The sequence below is a fragment of the Talpa occidentalis genome, unplaced genomic scaffold (genome assembly GCF_014898055.3).
Source record: "Talpa occidentalis isolate TD23 unplaced genomic scaffold, MPIMG_talOcc4v2.1 talOcc4.12, whole genome shotgun sequence".
NCBI lineage: Eukaryota > Metazoa > Chordata > Mammalia > Eulipotyphla > Talpidae > Talpa > Talpa occidentalis.
The window spans coordinates 71102868-71121807 of record NW_023601212.1 but is presented as its reverse complement, the minus strand read 5'-3'; positions in this window follow the sequence as shown (position 1 = coordinate 71121807).

Below are 18940 nucleotides of genomic sequence, written 5' to 3'. Positions count from 1 at the left end.
CTACTTTGGGATTTTCACAAACCTAACTTGGTGGAATGTTTTCACCCTATGGGTTCCAATTCATTGTCTCCTCAGGAATTTCTCCTTAGAGCCATTCAAAACCTAGGAGAAATATTTTTGGTGCTTATTTTATAGGATCTTGCTTTGTTTGTTTTTTTTTCTTTTCTACCACTGTGATAACTCAACTAATATTTCATTTCACCCACCCTGTAAGTTTCAAAAGTAGAAGTGTCCTGTATATTTTTAAGCCACTTTTTCTAAGTACCTAGGTCAGACTTTGCCTCAAAGTATACTCTTGAGAAATGCAGTTGTCCAATAAAATATTGAACACCAAGTACCAAGATAACAATTAAACAGGGTCTGATGAAACATAAATGAAGGTCCTCTATGATTACAACTAAAATCAGTTGATATCTGTGGTGATGTTGGCCATCAACCTCCATTTCCTGTGCTATTTAACATTGCTATTTTATTACATTTTCTTTGGTTGTTTAAGTGGTTAAAGGTAAATTTGAATTTATTGTTGTATCATTTAAAGAACAAACAAAATTTGCATGTTGCTATCATCTCAACTAATTTTTATGTACAACTCATAACCCCATTTCATTTGTCTTCTAGAATGGGTGCTTAATTTTACCTTTATGACTTTGTGTGCACTCTCTAAAAGAGACCAATTTTAAAAACACAATTCTATCATTGATGAGTAATAATTTCCCTAACGTACACCCTACCCTTTACCAAAGAGCAGATCAATATATCTATATCAGAAGCCCTAAATTAGGAAACCAAGAATCACAAAAACCACAGGCATATGATGTAGTCATAGCAGATCCCCTAATTATCCCTGACCTCCTTCTGCTTTTTTGGAACTAATCAGATGATTTTCAAATTCAGACTTCAACTTCTCCCCCATCATCCCAATTTAGGTTAACTTAAGAGTCCTTAGATGTTTAGATGGCCTCTGACCAATCACCCAATGTAAATGGTCTTTGAAGCCCTTCTGCTCATAGCCTTATTCTTTATGAGTATCATATAATGGTTTCAAAAATAAGACCTGCTGATTGGTTCCATTTATTTGACATCTGCAGATTTTCTAGAGAGTATCCAGTGTGCTTAGCAGAAAAAAAGAAATCCAGCATTTTTCTCAGGCCCATAGCCCTTTGAGAAGCTTAGTGTTTTTTTCAGAATTTGCATGCTTCATTATTACAATTTTATAAGCCAATTGTGCACTTGTGTTTTCTGCACATAAATGAGAAAGACAAAGGCAATAATAAAATTCAATCATTGAAATAATGAGACCTGGGCACAGGCAAAAAGATAACAAGTGCACAGTCATTTTCAAGTGTCCCAGGAAGGAGTCATATATTACAATGATTTGTCTCTATTATGTCCCAGGTATAGCAGTTATGTGAATATGTCACATACATTGAAGCCAGGGGTATCATTTTTGTTTTGTGTCTTCTCCATCTTTTTCTTTCTTTGTTCATTTATTTAGTTTTTAATGGAAGTAACACTGGTTTACAACACTGTGTATCACTTAGAGGTATAAGATCACAACCTTTGGGGTATGTCACCACACCACACCCACCATCAAGGCACCCATAGTTCTCCACCATAGTCCCTATTGCAGATCTTTCTCCATCCAGGAGGTGCAGCCAGGTTCTGGCAGAGATAGATATCTCTACCAAGATCTCATACTGCCCCTCTGAACAGGAAAAGGGGAGAAGGTTGGGTAACACTCTTCCTCTTGAAATTTGAGCCTCATTTAAGGGGCCTTCGTATCTACTGACCTACAGTTAAGTCTGCTGGATAATAAGATTATAGTGCTGTAAGTTCTTTCAGCTGTAGACAATTTTAAACAAAGAATTTTGAAAGGAAAACTTGGCTCTGATTTCTCATTGCAAGTTGTTTACAGGCAGGACTGTTCTGTTTCTCTGACTAAGGAAATCAATAGCTGTGAACACCAATGGGAGAAGTCTCATGAATATGTAACTTTCCCCTTGCTGGTGAGCAAGGAGAGGAAAGTGTGAGACATCCAGCACCAATCAAGTGAGTAACTCTTGCCAGTCCCTTGGTCCTTGGTATTCTTTATAATACTTTATTTTCTTTGGCCCTTTAAGAGATTTTAATATCCTGCCTTTCAGAATCTGCAGTCCTACTGATTTCTGTTCCTACTGTTGTTATAAGCTAACAGTGATTCTCAAAGATCTCAAGATCTAGATACTGGAGTAGAAGTTTTACATTCAGTGAGTCCTATGAGGCTTTCTGTAGAGACAAATTCTGGTACTTCCCTTTGCAACCACAAGATCACATGCTTTCCTGCTTCTGGGTGGGCATAAGGGAAGTGAGAAGCGGGGAGGAGATGCATAGATTATTCCCATGAGTGAAAATCACAGTAGCTTGGTTCCGATTCTCACCTACCTAGGAAGATAATACACATCTTTTTGTTCTGCTACAACTGAGATCTAAACCAAGTGAAATGCATTTTGACAATTGCAGATTTTTAAATTCATTCTCCAAGTGTTTATAGCAAAAGTTAATATTTAAGAGTGGATTTTGATTGGCTGGCCTGGAGGGAGCAGAAGAGCTTTAGTGGCTGTGGGGGAGGTCTGGGTAAAAGACAAGATAATGGCATGGAAAAAATATTGTGAATTAATATTAAGTAGAAAACACAACTGGACATAAATCTGTATTGCATATTATTACCCCAGTCTTACCAGACATGAGGACAAAGAAAATTTCTGTTTCACAAAATATGAATAATCTAATATATGGTATCTTAGTATTTTCATTAGTGCATCAGCTCTGTTCTACACCAGTTGTTGAAGGCAGAATTTCAGTCCTCTGGGAGTAGGGAACTGAAGGAGATAGGACATGGCTAGGGAGTTCTGACGGAGCTTAAGTAAAACGTGTATATATGGTATGTTTTGACTAATTTCTGCCATCTTTGTGTCAGTGAAACAATGTGTAGCACATTGAACAATTATTCTATGCTCCTTTTTCTCCTTGGCAACATTTTGAAAAATATTTTTCAAATGGGTTTTGTTTTCCCCTTAAAAACAAGTAACTCACATCCTCTGTTCTTAACACCGTTAGCACATCATGAAAATCTACTTCCTGTTTGGTTTCTCTTTGATCAGTGTTTGATTCACTTTTGAAATACTGACAGACCTAAGGGAATTGGGTTTTTTTTTTTTTTTCCTCTTACTTACCCTTTATCCTGAAGCATTACTTAGCTTTACTTACGTGTTCTCATATCGAAGACTTAATCTAAAAGAGTCATTTGATACATGGTTTTCCTTTGCAAATCTTCTGGTTATTAATGATATTACTTAATAGCAAACAATATTTTTTTCAGGTTCTCACATGAAAATATAATTTTGGCTAGGCAGATAATTCTAGTTTCAAAATCATTTTTCTTTATAAAAAAGTTTAGTGACACTTTAGTGAAGTCTCTGGGGTTACAGTGTTTGGGATTCAGAATTTGAGAGACTTAAGGAGTGCCATTTGATGCACACACCACATTTAGTGCCCACAGATGGCCCCCAAGTGTCGAGGTAACGACTCCAAAGTCAAATGTATGGATATTTCTGTAGCCAAACATATCAACATTTACACTAAAGTGGAATTTTAAAAAGATGTAGGTAGATTGCTCTCTCCTTTGATCAAATTTTATAATTCCACATACGTGTATGCTTACATCTACAAACCTTTTGGTTTCAAAGGTACAAGGGTGGAATTTGGGGCAGCAATATGGAAAAGTACTCCATTGTTCTCCTACACAAGATTTGCTGTTGAAAGTCTGATGCTAAATTCAGGCTTTGTATCTCAGGAAGCTTCCAGAGTTTTTGATTTGCAACTGAGAGTCTTCATTTTCTCTATTTGAAGTCACCAAAGTTTCTGTGACTCTCCTATTGGCCTAAAAAATCTGAGAATATTTATGTTATTTTAACTCCAAGAGGTTTATCCCATTATTTCTTTAAATATTTTCTCCTCCCCATTTCACTGTCTCTCCTTTTGCCATAACCAGTGTGTGGGCATTTACTGGCACTCAAACCTGTATGCTGACCTCTGTTATATTTGTTACATTCTATATTTTCTGCTTCTTAATCCTACCTTAGTTCCTCATGAGAGACTTTTCAATCTGATTTTACCAGGCAAGCATTTACTTTCTGGGTTTGGATCCATTGGAACATATATGGTGTTGAGTGTCTCTTTGTCACATACACCTCAAAGACAGTGCTTTGGCATGGGCCCTTCACATACACACACACACACACACAAACACAGGCTCTAAAAAATGTGTGACACTTCTCTCTTGTGCCATTTGTCTCTTAAGCTCTGCTGTCACTTGAAAAATGGTGAATGAATATAAGAGAATCATTTTGCTGGATGGATTACAGCACATCAGTGATTACCACTTTGGAACTATTAAGTCCTTACTGGCCAGTGAGTTAAGAATCACCAAAAAAAACGCAAGAAGAATATGATAGAATTAAGATTGCTGATCTGATGGAAGCAAAGTTCCAAGGGGCTACCTGTGTGGACAAACTGATAAAGGCAATCAAAAGAATACCAGAACTTAAAGGCATCGTTAAAATAGTCAAAAGAGAGAGGCAGAAAGGTAACAAGTAGACCCTCCCTCTACTCTCCCACTTACATCCTGGCAGCAACTAGAACCCTCCTTGCTGGACACATGCCTCTCAATTTATGACTCAGTAGCTAAGACAACCAGCACCAATCAAGTGAGTAACTCTTGCCAGTCCCTTGGTCCTTGTTATTCTTTATAATACTTTATTTTCTTTGGCCTTTTAAGAGATTTTAACATCCTGCCTTTCAGAATCTGCAGTCCTACTGATTTCTGTTCCTACTGTTGTTATAAGCTAACAGTGATTCTCAAAGATCTCAAGATCTAGATACTGGAGTAGAAGTTTTACATTCAGTGAGTCCTATGAGGCTTTCTGTAGAGACAAATTCTGGTACTTCCCTTTGCAACCACAAAATGTGGAAATGGGCCTCCCCAGTGGTGCAGTGGGTTGAGGGCAGCGCTACGAATCTGTCCTCAGCCTGTGCGGCGCGGGTTCGATTCCTGGCTGGTCAGGGAAATTCCCACATGGCATGGCAGACCTCCTCTGTCTCACCCGCTGCTGCACCTCAGTGCCAACAAACAACCACTTAGGGCATCTCCTTTCTAATGAGGATTGATTTATGTTCCCAGGCATATTTGGGATGCAGTGAAAAAAACAAAAGCAAAAGATGTGGCAATGACCAAATAAAATTATAAAAATTGCTTTTATCTATTTAAAATATTTGCATTTCATCTATGACCATTTTCTCCATTATATTATTATTCTTCATAGTAAAAAAGATGAGGCAATATTAGATGAAGTCCTATCCAGTGATAAGAAAAACTTCCCTTCTTATAAATCACTGGGTTAAAAAGAAAAGAAAGGTTTGGCTTATTTTATGCAAAGGTGAATAACATTGTCTATTCCCTCACAAATCCAGATATTTCCTTTTAGTTGTTTCTGCACTTTAAATAAATCTTTCACAGATTCTGACTTACCAGGTATGATTAAGAAAACCTTGGCATTTTTTAAAAAGACACGACAGGGGAGCAGGACTGGGAAGGACTTTACTGAGGCCCATAGGAATCCAGAAAATGGAGGGGCTTGTTCCCTGCTGGAGAGGGAGGAGGAAGCCACTAAGGAATGTGAGAAGGTGCCCTGCTGTGCTGGGCCCCAAGGCCAGGCTGGCTGATGCTTAGAAGGAGGCTCAGCAGACCTAACCCACCCACAAGAGGGAGCTAGGAGGATCGCTTACATATTCTCCTTGTTTGTGTGTCAGTTGCAGAGAGTTTAAGTGGAAAAGGAAAAACTCCAATGAAAAGGAGAAATTCAGATGGAGCAAGTCCTGCCATCCCTGCACCCCCAGCAAAGGTCACTCTGACAGCCAGAGGGGCAGAGGCACGTCCTGTGGCCCACGTAAGTGTGAGGAAGGGGAGCAGCTGGAAGCCCTGGGAAAAGGACTCCATGAAGGCATTTCCACTCTTCCTTCCACCAGGCAGGTGTTTCCTCATTAGAGTCCTATTGTTATAGGACAGGGAGAGGGGCAGCCCAAAACCCCGCAAACCTGCCTGTTCTAAATGGGTTCTGCCATCCGCCGCATCAACGCAAAACATATGAGACTTTAATGGGAAGGAACTTTAATAAAACTAGGAAACAATACAGGTAAGGCAAAGAGTCTAGTTTCTAAATCAAGCACCCAAGGTTACCCGTCCCCTCGTGGGTAAAACTCCATCCAAATGGGAATGGCGCAGAGCAAGGCCCCAAAGCCTGCCACAAGTCTAAAGCATCTTCCAGTGGGGACCCACAGAAAAGGGCCAGAAACAACCAGACAGGCCCGGAAGGAAAAGAGCAAAATCAACATCAAGATAAAAACTGCCATGGTCACCTCCCCACGGGTCTCACCCACATCTGTGTCACCCAGTCCACGACCAAAAGACAAGCGCAGTTTCTTCACGTGTCTCTCGGCTCCATGCGCCTCCTCCAGGTCTCCTGGCTCCATCCTGCTTCCTTCCTCAGTCTCTTCTGCAGCTTCTCCTCTTCCTGCTCAGCTCCACCCCCCCTTGGGTGGGGCAGGGAAACTCCCCCTTTCCTGGGGACCACCCTGTAACACTATCAAGTGTGAGAAATACCAAATTAAATCATTAATCATCTTTATGCCAGATGATAAGTTTTAATAAACACAATGTAAATTATATAACAAAATTCAAGTAGCTTCATCCCTTCCTACAGAGAGGTATGGAGAGTCAGATGAAGAAATGTCTACCCACATTCACAGAAAGCTAGATTCTAATTCTAAGTCAGTCCCATCCTAATACAGAGGTGATTATGTTATAGGGCAGCCCCGATACAAAACGGGGTGCCTGACTGTGGGTCCTCACCCGCGCGCTTGAAAGGACTTATCAATGCTCTATTGCAGGCACACATGAAGGGTTAATAAAAGGTTTATTTACAAGGGAAGGGCAAATGAGGAAATGTACAGCTCAGGGAGAAAAGTGGGAGACAAAGTTTTAAATGCGTCCTACCCAATCCGCCTATCTGGAATCCCAAATGGCATCATGAGAGCTGGCCACGAGCCAGGAGCCAAGAAGCCAAGAGGCGAGCGACAGAGCGAGCGAGCCCCAAGGCCCACGTGTTTGGTTTTTTATACCCAACCTGGCTGCTTAACCCCACCCTCAGGTCCCAGCCACCCTCCCTTTGGTGGTGACGGGATTTGTCTTTCCCAATGTCTTGATGACTTTGGTCTGGAGTGGGGGTGGGGTCCACAAAGCCTGTATGGGTTTAGCTCAGAACTTCCTTTCCCCCTAACAATTAGAGGTGTGGTGTGTATAATTTTCTCCCTTTGTTTAATAAAAATATTTATAACTGGCTTGGGGGCAGCGCCCATTTGTGTGTCTGTCTGAAAAAGAAATTCACCAGCAAGAAAATCATTAGTATATCAGATTATTTTAAACACCAGGGATTTCTAGAAGTGAAAGAAAACTCTTGTTACTGAGGTTGACCATATTCTACAAGAAACTATCAGAATAACAAACAAAACTCCCCAAATCAGCACTCTTCACACAGCAATTTCAGGTACTATTGTGAATGGATCATTTACCCTAAACAAGGTAAGTTCTCAGAATGTTTTGTTTCATTTTCTCCATCAACACCAGAGATTAGAAGTCTTGATTTGTCAAATCAAGTTTTTCCTATTATTGAATAATGAAAACCAGGATTCTCTCAAAATTAATGACAGGCAGATAAAGTCTTCTTGTTATAGAGCAACCCCGATATTAAACGGGTTCCTGGCTGTGGGTCCTCACCCGCGCGCTTTAAAGGGACTTATGAATACTCTACTACAGACACACACAAAAGGGTTAATAAAAGGTTTATTTACAAGAGAAAAAGAAATAAGGAAAATGTACAACTCAGGGAGAAAATAGGGAAATAAAGTCTTTAATGCGTCCTACCCGATCCGACGACCTGGAAACCCCAAAGTCACTCTCAGAGCTAGACGGACGCCGCAAGCTGGCCGAGGGCCCCAAAATGGAGAGACCCCCAAAGCCCACGTGTCTGCCTTTTGTATCCACCTGGCTGCTTAACCCCACCCTCAGGTCCCAGCCACCTTCCCTTTGGTGGTGATGGGATTTGGAGTTCCCAGTGTCTTTGGCTTTGACCTGGGGTGGGGGTGGAGTCCACAAAGCCTGTATGGAATTTGCTTTGGGACTGCCTTTTCCCCCTAACATTCTCATAAAACAAGGAATGGGAATAAGTGACTGACTAGTCGTCTTTTTCCTAAAATGTCTCCCTGGAGTTCTTTAGGCTGTCATTCATTGAGAAACTTGGGATTTCACCAGTTTGATTAACTCTACTCAACCACAGGGATCAATAGATCAGTGCACGTGACAGCTAATTTTATCACTTTGGTTATGACCTCAACTATAGTAATGAAGTTGAGTTTTCATTTTGAATAAAGTATTGCCCTGTGACGCTTGGGTCCTGGTTGTGTTAGAGTAAGGAAGGAATTAACTGCTTACGACTAGATAAGCAAACAGTCAACAGATAGGGCTATGATGTACCTAAATGAAACTCTCATTAAAAAGGTAATAAGCTGAGAACTAGGAATTTGGACATTTGGACAGTCAGGTAATCTAAACATGTCATTTATAAATGCAGAAAAAAAAAGAATTGATGAATGAAAGCACAAAGAAGTATACTGATATAATATGTTCCTGCCAAGTTTGTGAAAGTAATGAGGATGAGGCACTCAAACCCACAGAACACCTATACTCTGCTATCAATATGTGACCAACAGTTCATAACGCATTGTGTTCTAGAATTACCCCTTATTTTCCCTGCATTACTTTCCATACATTATTAAATAGGTCAGCCTTATAAATACAATTTGAGAATACATGAGGAAGTCTTAGTGAGTAAGAAATTTTGAACCCATGGTAACAGGAGTCAAAAAGATCCACCAAGGATCTTTGGTGCCCTGTTTTGAGGTATTTTCCTCTGGATTTGAGAAGCATAGGTGCTCTCGACATGGAAGCAGTAAAAAGTTGGAAGATAACTCATAGTTCTAGCTCTATTAGAGAAACACTTAGCACTAGGAAGGTTTTTGTTTTTTTAAAGCAGAAAAAGAAAGGGTTCTGAGAAGACCTGGCCTAAGGTGCGGGCATACCTGCCAGAGTGGTCGCTGACTCGTTTTGACCTGGCAGGACAGGTCACATAGATGGCTGTTACTGACTGCATTCTTGGAAAATTGATGTTCATCTCCTATTGCAGAAAACAATATACCCAGACAACACATTCTATGAAATAAAGGACACAACAGGAAAAATGGATGTCATTGGGAAAACAGATTGTCATAGTTTCACCTCTGAGGAAGGAGATAAACTTCAGCTCATCTGTTTTTGACTGCAAACAAGAACGGGAGGTGAATACTGATATCTGAAATGCACAGCTTCATCCAGGTGAGCCTTAGATAGACACACATTCTCCCCAAAGAGGCAAGTAATTTAGTTTAAGCTTAGGGAAAATCAAATTTATCTTGTTTTATGGACGCAGCTCAGCAGAAGGAATGAGGCCGAATGTGCCCTTGTATTCATATTTAAATAATGAATCTGATTTTAAAAATAATAAGAAAATAGCATTCATTCAAGGCTTGGAAAGGACATGAAGTGGTAAAAGATTTTAAGAACTCAGGAGCATGGAGAACTAATTTGACATAGCATTTGAGAGAGAGACTTTGGAGTCAGATAAACCTAGTTTGAATCTGGCTCTCTCACTGCATTTTGAGAAAAAGCTTAAATGTTCCATATAAGGTTGGATTGAAAGTTAAATAAGAGAATGTATATGAGTTCCTTAATTTCAATGCTTCATACGTCATGAGAAATTGATGCACTATAGGTCCCATAATTCTTAGCAAAGTAAAGATGTTGAAGATTTCTAGGGAAAAGGTCACATACAATTAAATACTCAAAACAAGGAAACTGCAAAATGAATCTGTGCAACTTGGCTCTGTGTGGAAGGACACAGGAAATGGGAGGAGACAGAGGAGCCTAGGGAGAACTGCCTGTCATCAAGACAGAAGATTCCTTCTGGAACCGTCACTGTAAAAATATAAGTAAATAATGAAAATACTTATCTAAAGGAATGTTTGATTATTTTATGTTTAGCAAAAAATATTCAGTAAATTATTTGGAGTGATATATCAGAGAGAGGCCATGTATGGAGAAGATCACTTAGAATCCAGTAAAAAAAAAAAAAAAAGATATTTCTGGGAATGAAAAGATATACTTCACCTAATATTGAAAAAAATAAATCCTTTCAGGTGAAGAAAAAAATCTAAGGGAGAAACTCTGAGAGCATGAGACTACCCCAAGAGCTGAGTCAGCTTCCAGCAATTTCAGCAGCCAGCACTGCCCTAATGAAAATCATCCCCCTAAATTTAAGTGGCCTCCACCAACTCCATCCAGCAGCTCCTTAACCAAGGTACAATCCCAGGGTTCTATTTCTTATGTCTCCTGACTATAAATTACAGGGATTATTCATATGTCAAAGAACCTTCCCTCTAATCCCAAAGTGCCCACAGTCTCCATGTAATGCAATCACTGATTCACTCTCCAGATGCAAACACTGAGATACTCCTAGGGAAAAATCCTTTGCTCTTTGCAAGGCATGCATTATCAAATGACTGCTGATGCCATCAACGTCCCTGTGCAGTGTTGCTGCTGCTGTCGGAGAGGTGACCACACCTATGGAGATGATTGCAGGGTTGCAGGAATAATTGTGCATGCCCTGATTTCCAGTCTTCCACATTCCAAGTTTTCCCCAGCTAACTATTTGGGCATATGTTATTTCTCTGTTAGGAGTGCATTTCTTAATCTTGGCACTGGCACACATTTCGAATTCCAGCTGCCAGGTTAAGTGTTTTCTTCTGGCAAGTCCTTGCTGATGCAAGACTACCAGAATGATGAGTCCTACAGAACTTCTTTTGAAGGGTCCACCTGGCAATGAGGTTAAACTATTACATTCTGCAGACACAGGGAGGCCAATTGACAGAGTTCCCTCCAACCTCTCCTTGACTGGGGTACCCATGTGCAGGGCCAGCATAAAGCAGGATATAACGGTGGATCAAAAAAGACATTAAAAACCCTAATGTAGACCAGGGAATAACAAGAAATAATGATTTTTTCCCCTTCTTTTTGAGTATTATTGGGTGCTGGCTCTAAAACTTGTGTTATGTATATTATTTCATTAATTCTTCACAATGCAAACTTGTGGATGCTGTTCTCCTTTATAACAAAAAATAATCCTAAGAGTTGCACCTGATAAACTATTTAAGCCAGTTTTATAGAAAATGTTGACTAGTATTCTATTCCAGATCAATGATATTCAAATCATCTGAGCTGTCAACATCTGCAAAGAACTGTACTTCTGGGGCCTCCCCGGTGGCGCAGCGGTTGAGCACTGGGTTGTGAAGCCGCCCGCAGCCTCTGCAGTGCCGGTTCGAGCCCCGGCTGCTCCCCGGCCACAGGAGGAGAGTCCCACATGGCACGCAGACCTCTCCTGCCGCCCGCTGCTCCCCTCAGCAGTGTACTTCGGTCCTTCTGCCTGCTCTGCTCCCCGCTCTGGCTCTGGTGAATTCTCTCACCCTCCCGCGCTTCTGACTGTACCCATTGCTAAATAAATAAATAAATCTTTTAAAAAAATTAAAAAAAAAACAAAACTGTACTTCTGATTAATTCCTCCAGTAACTCAAATCTCATCAGCATAGTGAGATTCTGTTTTAAAAAGTAAGTTGCTGCATCTATTTATGAAAGCAACTTAACAAAAGAAAAAAACATAAATTTCTCTTAGAACAGAGAGACTGTTACCATGAGGATGCAGCAATTCCAGGGACAGAGTGGCCTTCCAGCAGCTACAGCGACCAGCCCACAGCTGCCCCGGATCCAGGCTCCCCACATGGCAATGACAACATCCGTTCAGCACTTGTTTACCAGCATTTTTCCCTCCCAAGAATATCATGGCAGGGATCAACAGAACACTGAGAGAGCAGCTCACTAGTCCCTGCTGGGTGTAATTCTTTCTTTATTTAAATCTGTCATATATCTATCAACTGTGTACTCTGATATCCTTACGTACATTCACATTCTGACACTCCCTTCTCATTAGGGTAAATCTATGACCCAGTGTACACCTAATCATCTTTACTCCATACTGGGTATAATCAATCATTTGTTTAATTTTATATTTGTGTTTCTGTTGATACACAGTAACAGAGTCAGCTTGGATTAGAAATTGGTGGAGAAATATAGAACCAACCCAAGCACAATCACCATTTTTTCTTTTTATTTCTCTCTTTTTTTGTTTTGCTATATAAATGGAACATGTCTATGGAAGATACGTGGACAAAAATCATCAATTTTTACCATCTGAAATCTCTCTTCTGTCAAGATTATTTTGGAAAATAGTCTGTCTGATTTTACCTTTTGGTATGCATATTAAAGAACTGTCATATCACAGATTGGATCATATTATATATTTTTTTCTATAACCCAGGATTTTTTTTTCATTTACTATGTCCTAAACTATTTTTTTAAATTGCGGTAACACTGGTTTACAACACTATATGATGCAGGAGTATAAGTTCACACCTCTTCAGATATGTGAATATCTGAATATCTGTGACTATCAGATATAAGTTCACTCCTCTTCAGTATATTGCCACAACACATCTACCACCAAGGCATCCATAGTCCAGTGAGTCAACCAATATAGATTTAAATTATTTTAATGTACATTAAAAATTATATGATTAGGGCCTCCTCTGGTGGAGCAGTGGTTGAATGCTGGGCTGTGAAGCTGCCCGCAGCCTCTGCAGTGCTGGTTCGATCCCCTGCCGCCAGCAAGGGTCCCACATGGCACGACAGACCTCTCCTGCCGCACCCACTTCTCCCCAAAGCAGTGTATTTTGTCAGTCTGCCTGTTCTGTTCCCCACTCCAGCTCTGGCAAATTCTCTCACCCTCCCACACTTCTGACTGTATCCAGTGCTTGTATAAATAAATAAATAAATAAATAAATAAATAAATAAATAAATAATATGATTAGTCAATAAATTAGGATATTTCCAGTATTCTTTACACATGCAGTGAATGTAAGAACATGAGTTCATTGTGTCATCACCCATGACCTCAGAGTAGTGTTGGGATAGAGAGGAAACTTCCCCACCCCCTGGGTTCTTCTGGGCCTGGACCAGCAATTAAATGAACATCAGCTAGATTAGTAGCAGAAAGAACAAATTAAATTACATGCAAATGGAGAACTTACATGGATATGGATTGTAAAGTAATGGGGCAAAATGAGGTTAGTTATTCAGAGCTAAAAGAAAAATGGGAAAGGGACCTGTGGGCTCAAGGGGAGAGAACTCACATGCTGAGCAGATGGTGGCTCATGATGAAGACCAGATGCTCTGTGATTAAATGCTTGCCCTGCTACATAGCTAGGTTTCTCTGATAAAAAGTTTATTTCTGGTTAAATACCAACTCTGGGTAATATGCCCAATTTTCATTCTTCTGAAAGGTTAGAGAAGTGGCAGTTTTCTTTTGAGCCTGCAGATCCTCAATTCACTCAACTAGAAATAATTCACATGCCACTGTGTCTCATTTTGGGAAGTCTTGTTTCAAACATCTTGGGAAAGTCTGTTCTGAACATTTTGGGGAGACCTATCCTTCAGTTGCCTCCCAATTCAAGTGTTCTCTTGAGACATGACAAGGATGCAGGTCACTGGGGACACAGGAGGTCAGAAAAAGTCTCCTGGTACCTGACATCTCCATTGTCATTGTTCTCATGTTTCTATCATCATTTTTTTTAAAATATTTATTTATTTATTTATACAAGCACTGGGTATGGTCAGAAGCACGGGAGGGTGAGAGAATTCACCAGAGTCAGAGCGGGGAACAGAACAGGCAGACCAACGGAATACACTGCTGAGGGGAGCAGCGGGCAGCAGGAGAGGTCTGCACGCCTTGTGGGAACTTCGCCGGTGGCTGGGGATCGAACTGGCGCTACAGAGGCTGTGGGCAGCTTCACAGCCCAGCACTCAACCACCAAGGGAGGCCCTCTATCATCATTCTAAGAAAAAAATGATTTCCCCTCTCTCTGCTCTGAGTTCTTGGCTATGGCAGGCATCTAAAATTGAATGCCTCTGCTAAAAATTCTAGAATGGATTGAACTTACCAAATCTGGAAGATTGTTTAGTAAATTTGGGCTCCATTGGGCATATTTGTTTCAAATCATGATTCTGAGATTGACTAGTTGATTAATAAATTAATCAGGTTCATCATCTATTAAGTGGGGGCAATATCTTCTATCTCAGAGGATGGTTCACAGAGCTCTGACCCGGCCTACATGATCAGCGGTGCCCCTGAGCATCTCAGAAGACAGAGCTACTCGCCTTTTGTTCTATAGTAGACATAGGTGGTTGGTTCTACATGACAATGTTCATGTTCTTTGTCGCACTTACACATTATTCATGTAGGATTCTTGGACCACTAACAGACTAAAACCAGAACACAAGCTGATCAAATACAAAAGTTAACATATCCAGACACAGAAAAGTACATGCTCTGGGATCGCTTCAGTTCTCATGCTTCAAAGATTCCAACCTTCCTTCCCAGCATTGCCCAGGGAGGTATTCATGCCTCCTCCCACATTTCTCCCCAAAGAGGACCCCCCCTTGTTCTTGGCATGTAGTATACCTGCTCCTCCCACTCTTGTTGTTCCCACACCTTTAGTCCTTCTTCTGTGCTCTAGCTGCAGAGGAGTGACTATCTCATTTCAGGATCCCAACCAGGGGAGTGGTGGTAAGTCCAAGGACAAATACTCATTAAGAAGATAAGTGAGAGCAAGACAGGGGCCAGTAAGAAGGGAGGAGAGAATGGGTGCAGCCCAGGCAAGAAAATCCCTGTGAGTGGAGGAGAAAGGAAGGATCAAGCTGTATCTTAATTGGTCTGTCTTTATCTTTTTCAAGATTATCCAGCTGAAACAGCAGCGAAGGACATCCCATTTCCTTTATTTACCTTCTAGGCTTAACAAACATTGTTTTCTTACATTCTGAGGGAAAAGGGTATCACTGGGAAGATCCCGTGAATTGCTGACCACCAGGTGAGGGAAAAAGCAAGCTGGTGTCAACCCAAAGCTCCAGACACTTTGTGTTGCAAAAATGGACATGCTGACTCTTGCCTACCTCCCCCTTCTACTCTTTTGAAACTCTGGATTAATACCCTTGGCATCTGCCAAAGAGCAGGACAGTGGTATTTCAAACAGGAGTCTGCTGCCCTCCTCAGTTTGTCAACAGATTAAACTACTTTCCTTCTCCTCAAACTCTGTTTCCTTTTATTGGTTAAGGGAAACGGAGACTGGCTTCAGTAACAAAGGTAGGAAATCAAGATACAACCTCTCAGTTCTGATTTAGACGTAGAACTTCAATAGAGTTCTTCTGAAAACCTGGATGCCATAATTGATGATGTTTATGGAGATAAAGTTGAACCACAGAAAAAATATATATATAGTTGACATTGGGCTATATATAGATCTGTATATGTCAACTGTTAATGCTAGAGAATGGATTGTTAAGGGTTCTTTGATTTTCATACTTTCTTGTGCCATTCCAGTGTCATATTTTACATCTGTAAAATGGGGAAAAATAATAAACATCTTTTTTTGTATCTAAAGGAGTGCTTCACCAGGAGTCTAATTCATTGTTGAGTTGCTTAATAACAAATAGTCTGACCTGAAATTCAGTGTGGGGTACACCCCGTAATATTGTGGTGTGTAGTTTGGGTGTCATCTGACCGGATCAGGCTGTGCCTGGAATGGAATGGACAGCTTGCATGGGCTGTGCCCTGAGGGCAAAGAGGGGCTGAATCCAGTCTGTGCTTTGTTTGTAGGGTTCCAGACACCTCTGAAAATGATGAGAAAGTTTGCCTCCATTGGCAGGACTGAATAACCCGGTTCCCTGAACAAAAAGCTCTGTCATAAAGCCTGAACTCTTTCATCTTTTCGCTGCCTTTGATATACACTTCAAACAACCTGGACAGGACACCACTAATATCCCAGTGCGTGCCTACGTTGGATACCCCTTCGCTATACTTCTGGGGAATGCCTCAGCTACACGCATTCAATCGCATGGGACTTCTTACTCCATTCATTGTTCCAGTTGCATTGTTACTAATTGTATTACCCCCTCTCTTGCTCGTCTATATCCTGTGGTGGTCTTGCTCAAAAGACCCTCCTATGTTATGTTACCTGTTGATTTACATGACATGCCTTGGTATGATAATATTGCCATGCAAGTTCTAGATGAAGTACATGCTCTTCTTCGTCCCAAACGTTTTATTGCTACCCTTATCCTAGGCATTGCCGCTCTGATTTCCTTAGTTACCTCTTTAGCTGCTTCCTCTGTTGCTTTAATTCAGGAAGCTAAGACAGCTTCTTTTGTAAATGACCTTACCAAAAAACGTGTCCATGGCGCTCGCAATACAGCGAAACATTGATTATAAGTTAGAAAGAAAGTTAAATGCTCTGGAAAAAATTGTTATTGCTATTGGCAATGAGGTTCAACTTCTCAAACAACAACTGTCTACGCGTTGCCATGTTCAGTTTCGTTTCATTTGTGTTACGCCTTTACATTATAACTCTTCCTTACATTGGAATCTTACCAAACATCACCTATTAGGCATCTGGCAAGACAATGACCTTTCTCATGCATGACCTTTCGTCTCTCCAAGCTGAAATTTCTGCTGTCAGTAAGTCTCATCTGCACACTTCACTCTCTTCCTTTGCTCATTCTTTAGCTTCTACTCTCCAATCTTTGACTCCTACTCACTGGTATCATCTCATCTCTCCTTTATTGTTCTTTCCCTACTCGTCCTGTTCCTTTGTTTACTCCTTCCCCTCTGTGTCCACCTACTTCACAGGTCCATTCATCGTCTTCAACGAGATGACATATGTACACCTTCCAGCTCCCTTCTAAAAACGAAGGGGGACCTGCTGCACCTTCCCCTGCAGTGACCTTTAGGGCTAACGGCCCCTAGGTCCGGCTGGGCAACCAGCGCGCAGGGGAAGAACAGCAAAACCCTACCTGCTGCACCTCCCCCCGCAGTGATCTTTAGGAATGGCTTTCGCCACGGTCCCTAGGTCCGGCTGGGCAACCAGCGCGCAGGGGGAGAACAGCCTGAAGCAGAGGAAGTGCAACGGAAGTTCCCTGAAAAGGCAGAAGCTTATCAATAGATAACGACCACCAAGAACCACTACAAGAATGCTAAAAATCTTATCCCTCTTCCTAGAACTACAAACTTTAATCCCTTATTTGTCTTTCTAAACTTCCTTCTTTCTTCTATAATGGTCATTGCTTGTTATGTAGATCACCTCCCTGATAGTGGTAGACTGAGCCCATGAGCAAGCTAATTTCCTTGATATTCATTCCTGTGCTTTTGGAAAACATATATATACTGGTCACAAATTTAGAGAAAATTACACTCAGATTTTCACTCTTGAAGTGTGTCTGTTTGTCATTTCTTTCGCCGACGCCCTGACCACCCTGCACGCTTCTCTCAACCCTGAGGTGGCCTCATCGTCTACTGCTGTGCTGGTCCGCGGCAGACAGCTTGCATGGGCTGTGCCCTGAGGGCAAAGAGGGGCTGAATCCAGTCTGTGCTTCCATTGCCAATCCCTTGAGGGGTTCAGAAACAATGGATGGTTTTTTCAGAATTAGCCTCCTCAAAGTGTTAGGGGGAAAAGGCAGTCCCAAAGCAAATTCCATACAGGCTTTGTGGACTCCACCCCCACCCCAGGTCAAAGCCAAAGACACTGGGAACTCCAAATCCCATCACCACCAAAGGGAAGGTGGCTGGGACCTGAGGGTGGGGTTAAGCAGCCAGGTGGATACAAAAGGCAGACACGTGGGCTTTGGGGGCTCTCTCCATTTTGGGGCCCTGGGCCAGCTTGCGGCGTCCGTCTAGCTCTGAGAGTGACTTTGTTATAGGACAGGGAGAGGGGTAGCCCAAACCCCGCAAACCTGCCTATTCTAAATGGGTTCTGCCATCCGCCGCATTAACACAAAACATAGGAGACTTTAATGGGAAGGAACTTTAATAAAACTAGGAAACAATACAGGTAAGGCAAAGAGTCTAGTTTTTAAATGAAGCACCCAAAGTTACCCGTCCCCTCGTGGGTAAAAGTCCATCCATATGGGATCGGCCCAGAACAAGGCCCCAAAGTCTACCACAAGTCTAAAACATCTTCCAGTGGGGACCCACAGAAAAGGGTCACAAACAACTGGACAAGCCCGGAAGGAAAAGAGCAAAATCAACATCAAGATAAAAGCTGCCATTGTCACCTCCACACAGGTCTCACCCACATCTGTGTCACCCAGTCCACGACCAAAAGACAAGCGCAGTTTCTTTACGTGTTTCTAGGCTCCATGCGTCTCCTCCAGGTCTCCTGGCTCCATCCTGCTTCCTTCCTCAGTCTCTTCTGCCGCTTCTCCTCTTCCTGCTCAGCTCCACACTCCCTTGGGTGGGGCAGGGAACCTCCCCCTTTCCTGGGGACCACCCTGTTACAACTTTGGGGTTTCCAGGTCGTCGGATCGGGTAGGACGCATTAAAGACTTTATTTCCCTATTTTCTCCCTGAGTTGTACATTTTCCTTATTTCTTTTTCTCTTGTAAATAAACCTTTTATTAACCCTTTTGCGTGTGTCTGTAGTAGAGTATTCATAAGTCCCTTTAAAGCGCGCGGGTGAGGACCCACAGCCAGGAACCCGTTTAATATCGGGGTTGCTCTATAACAGCTTGGCGTCCAACGTGGTTTGCGTTTCACCCGTG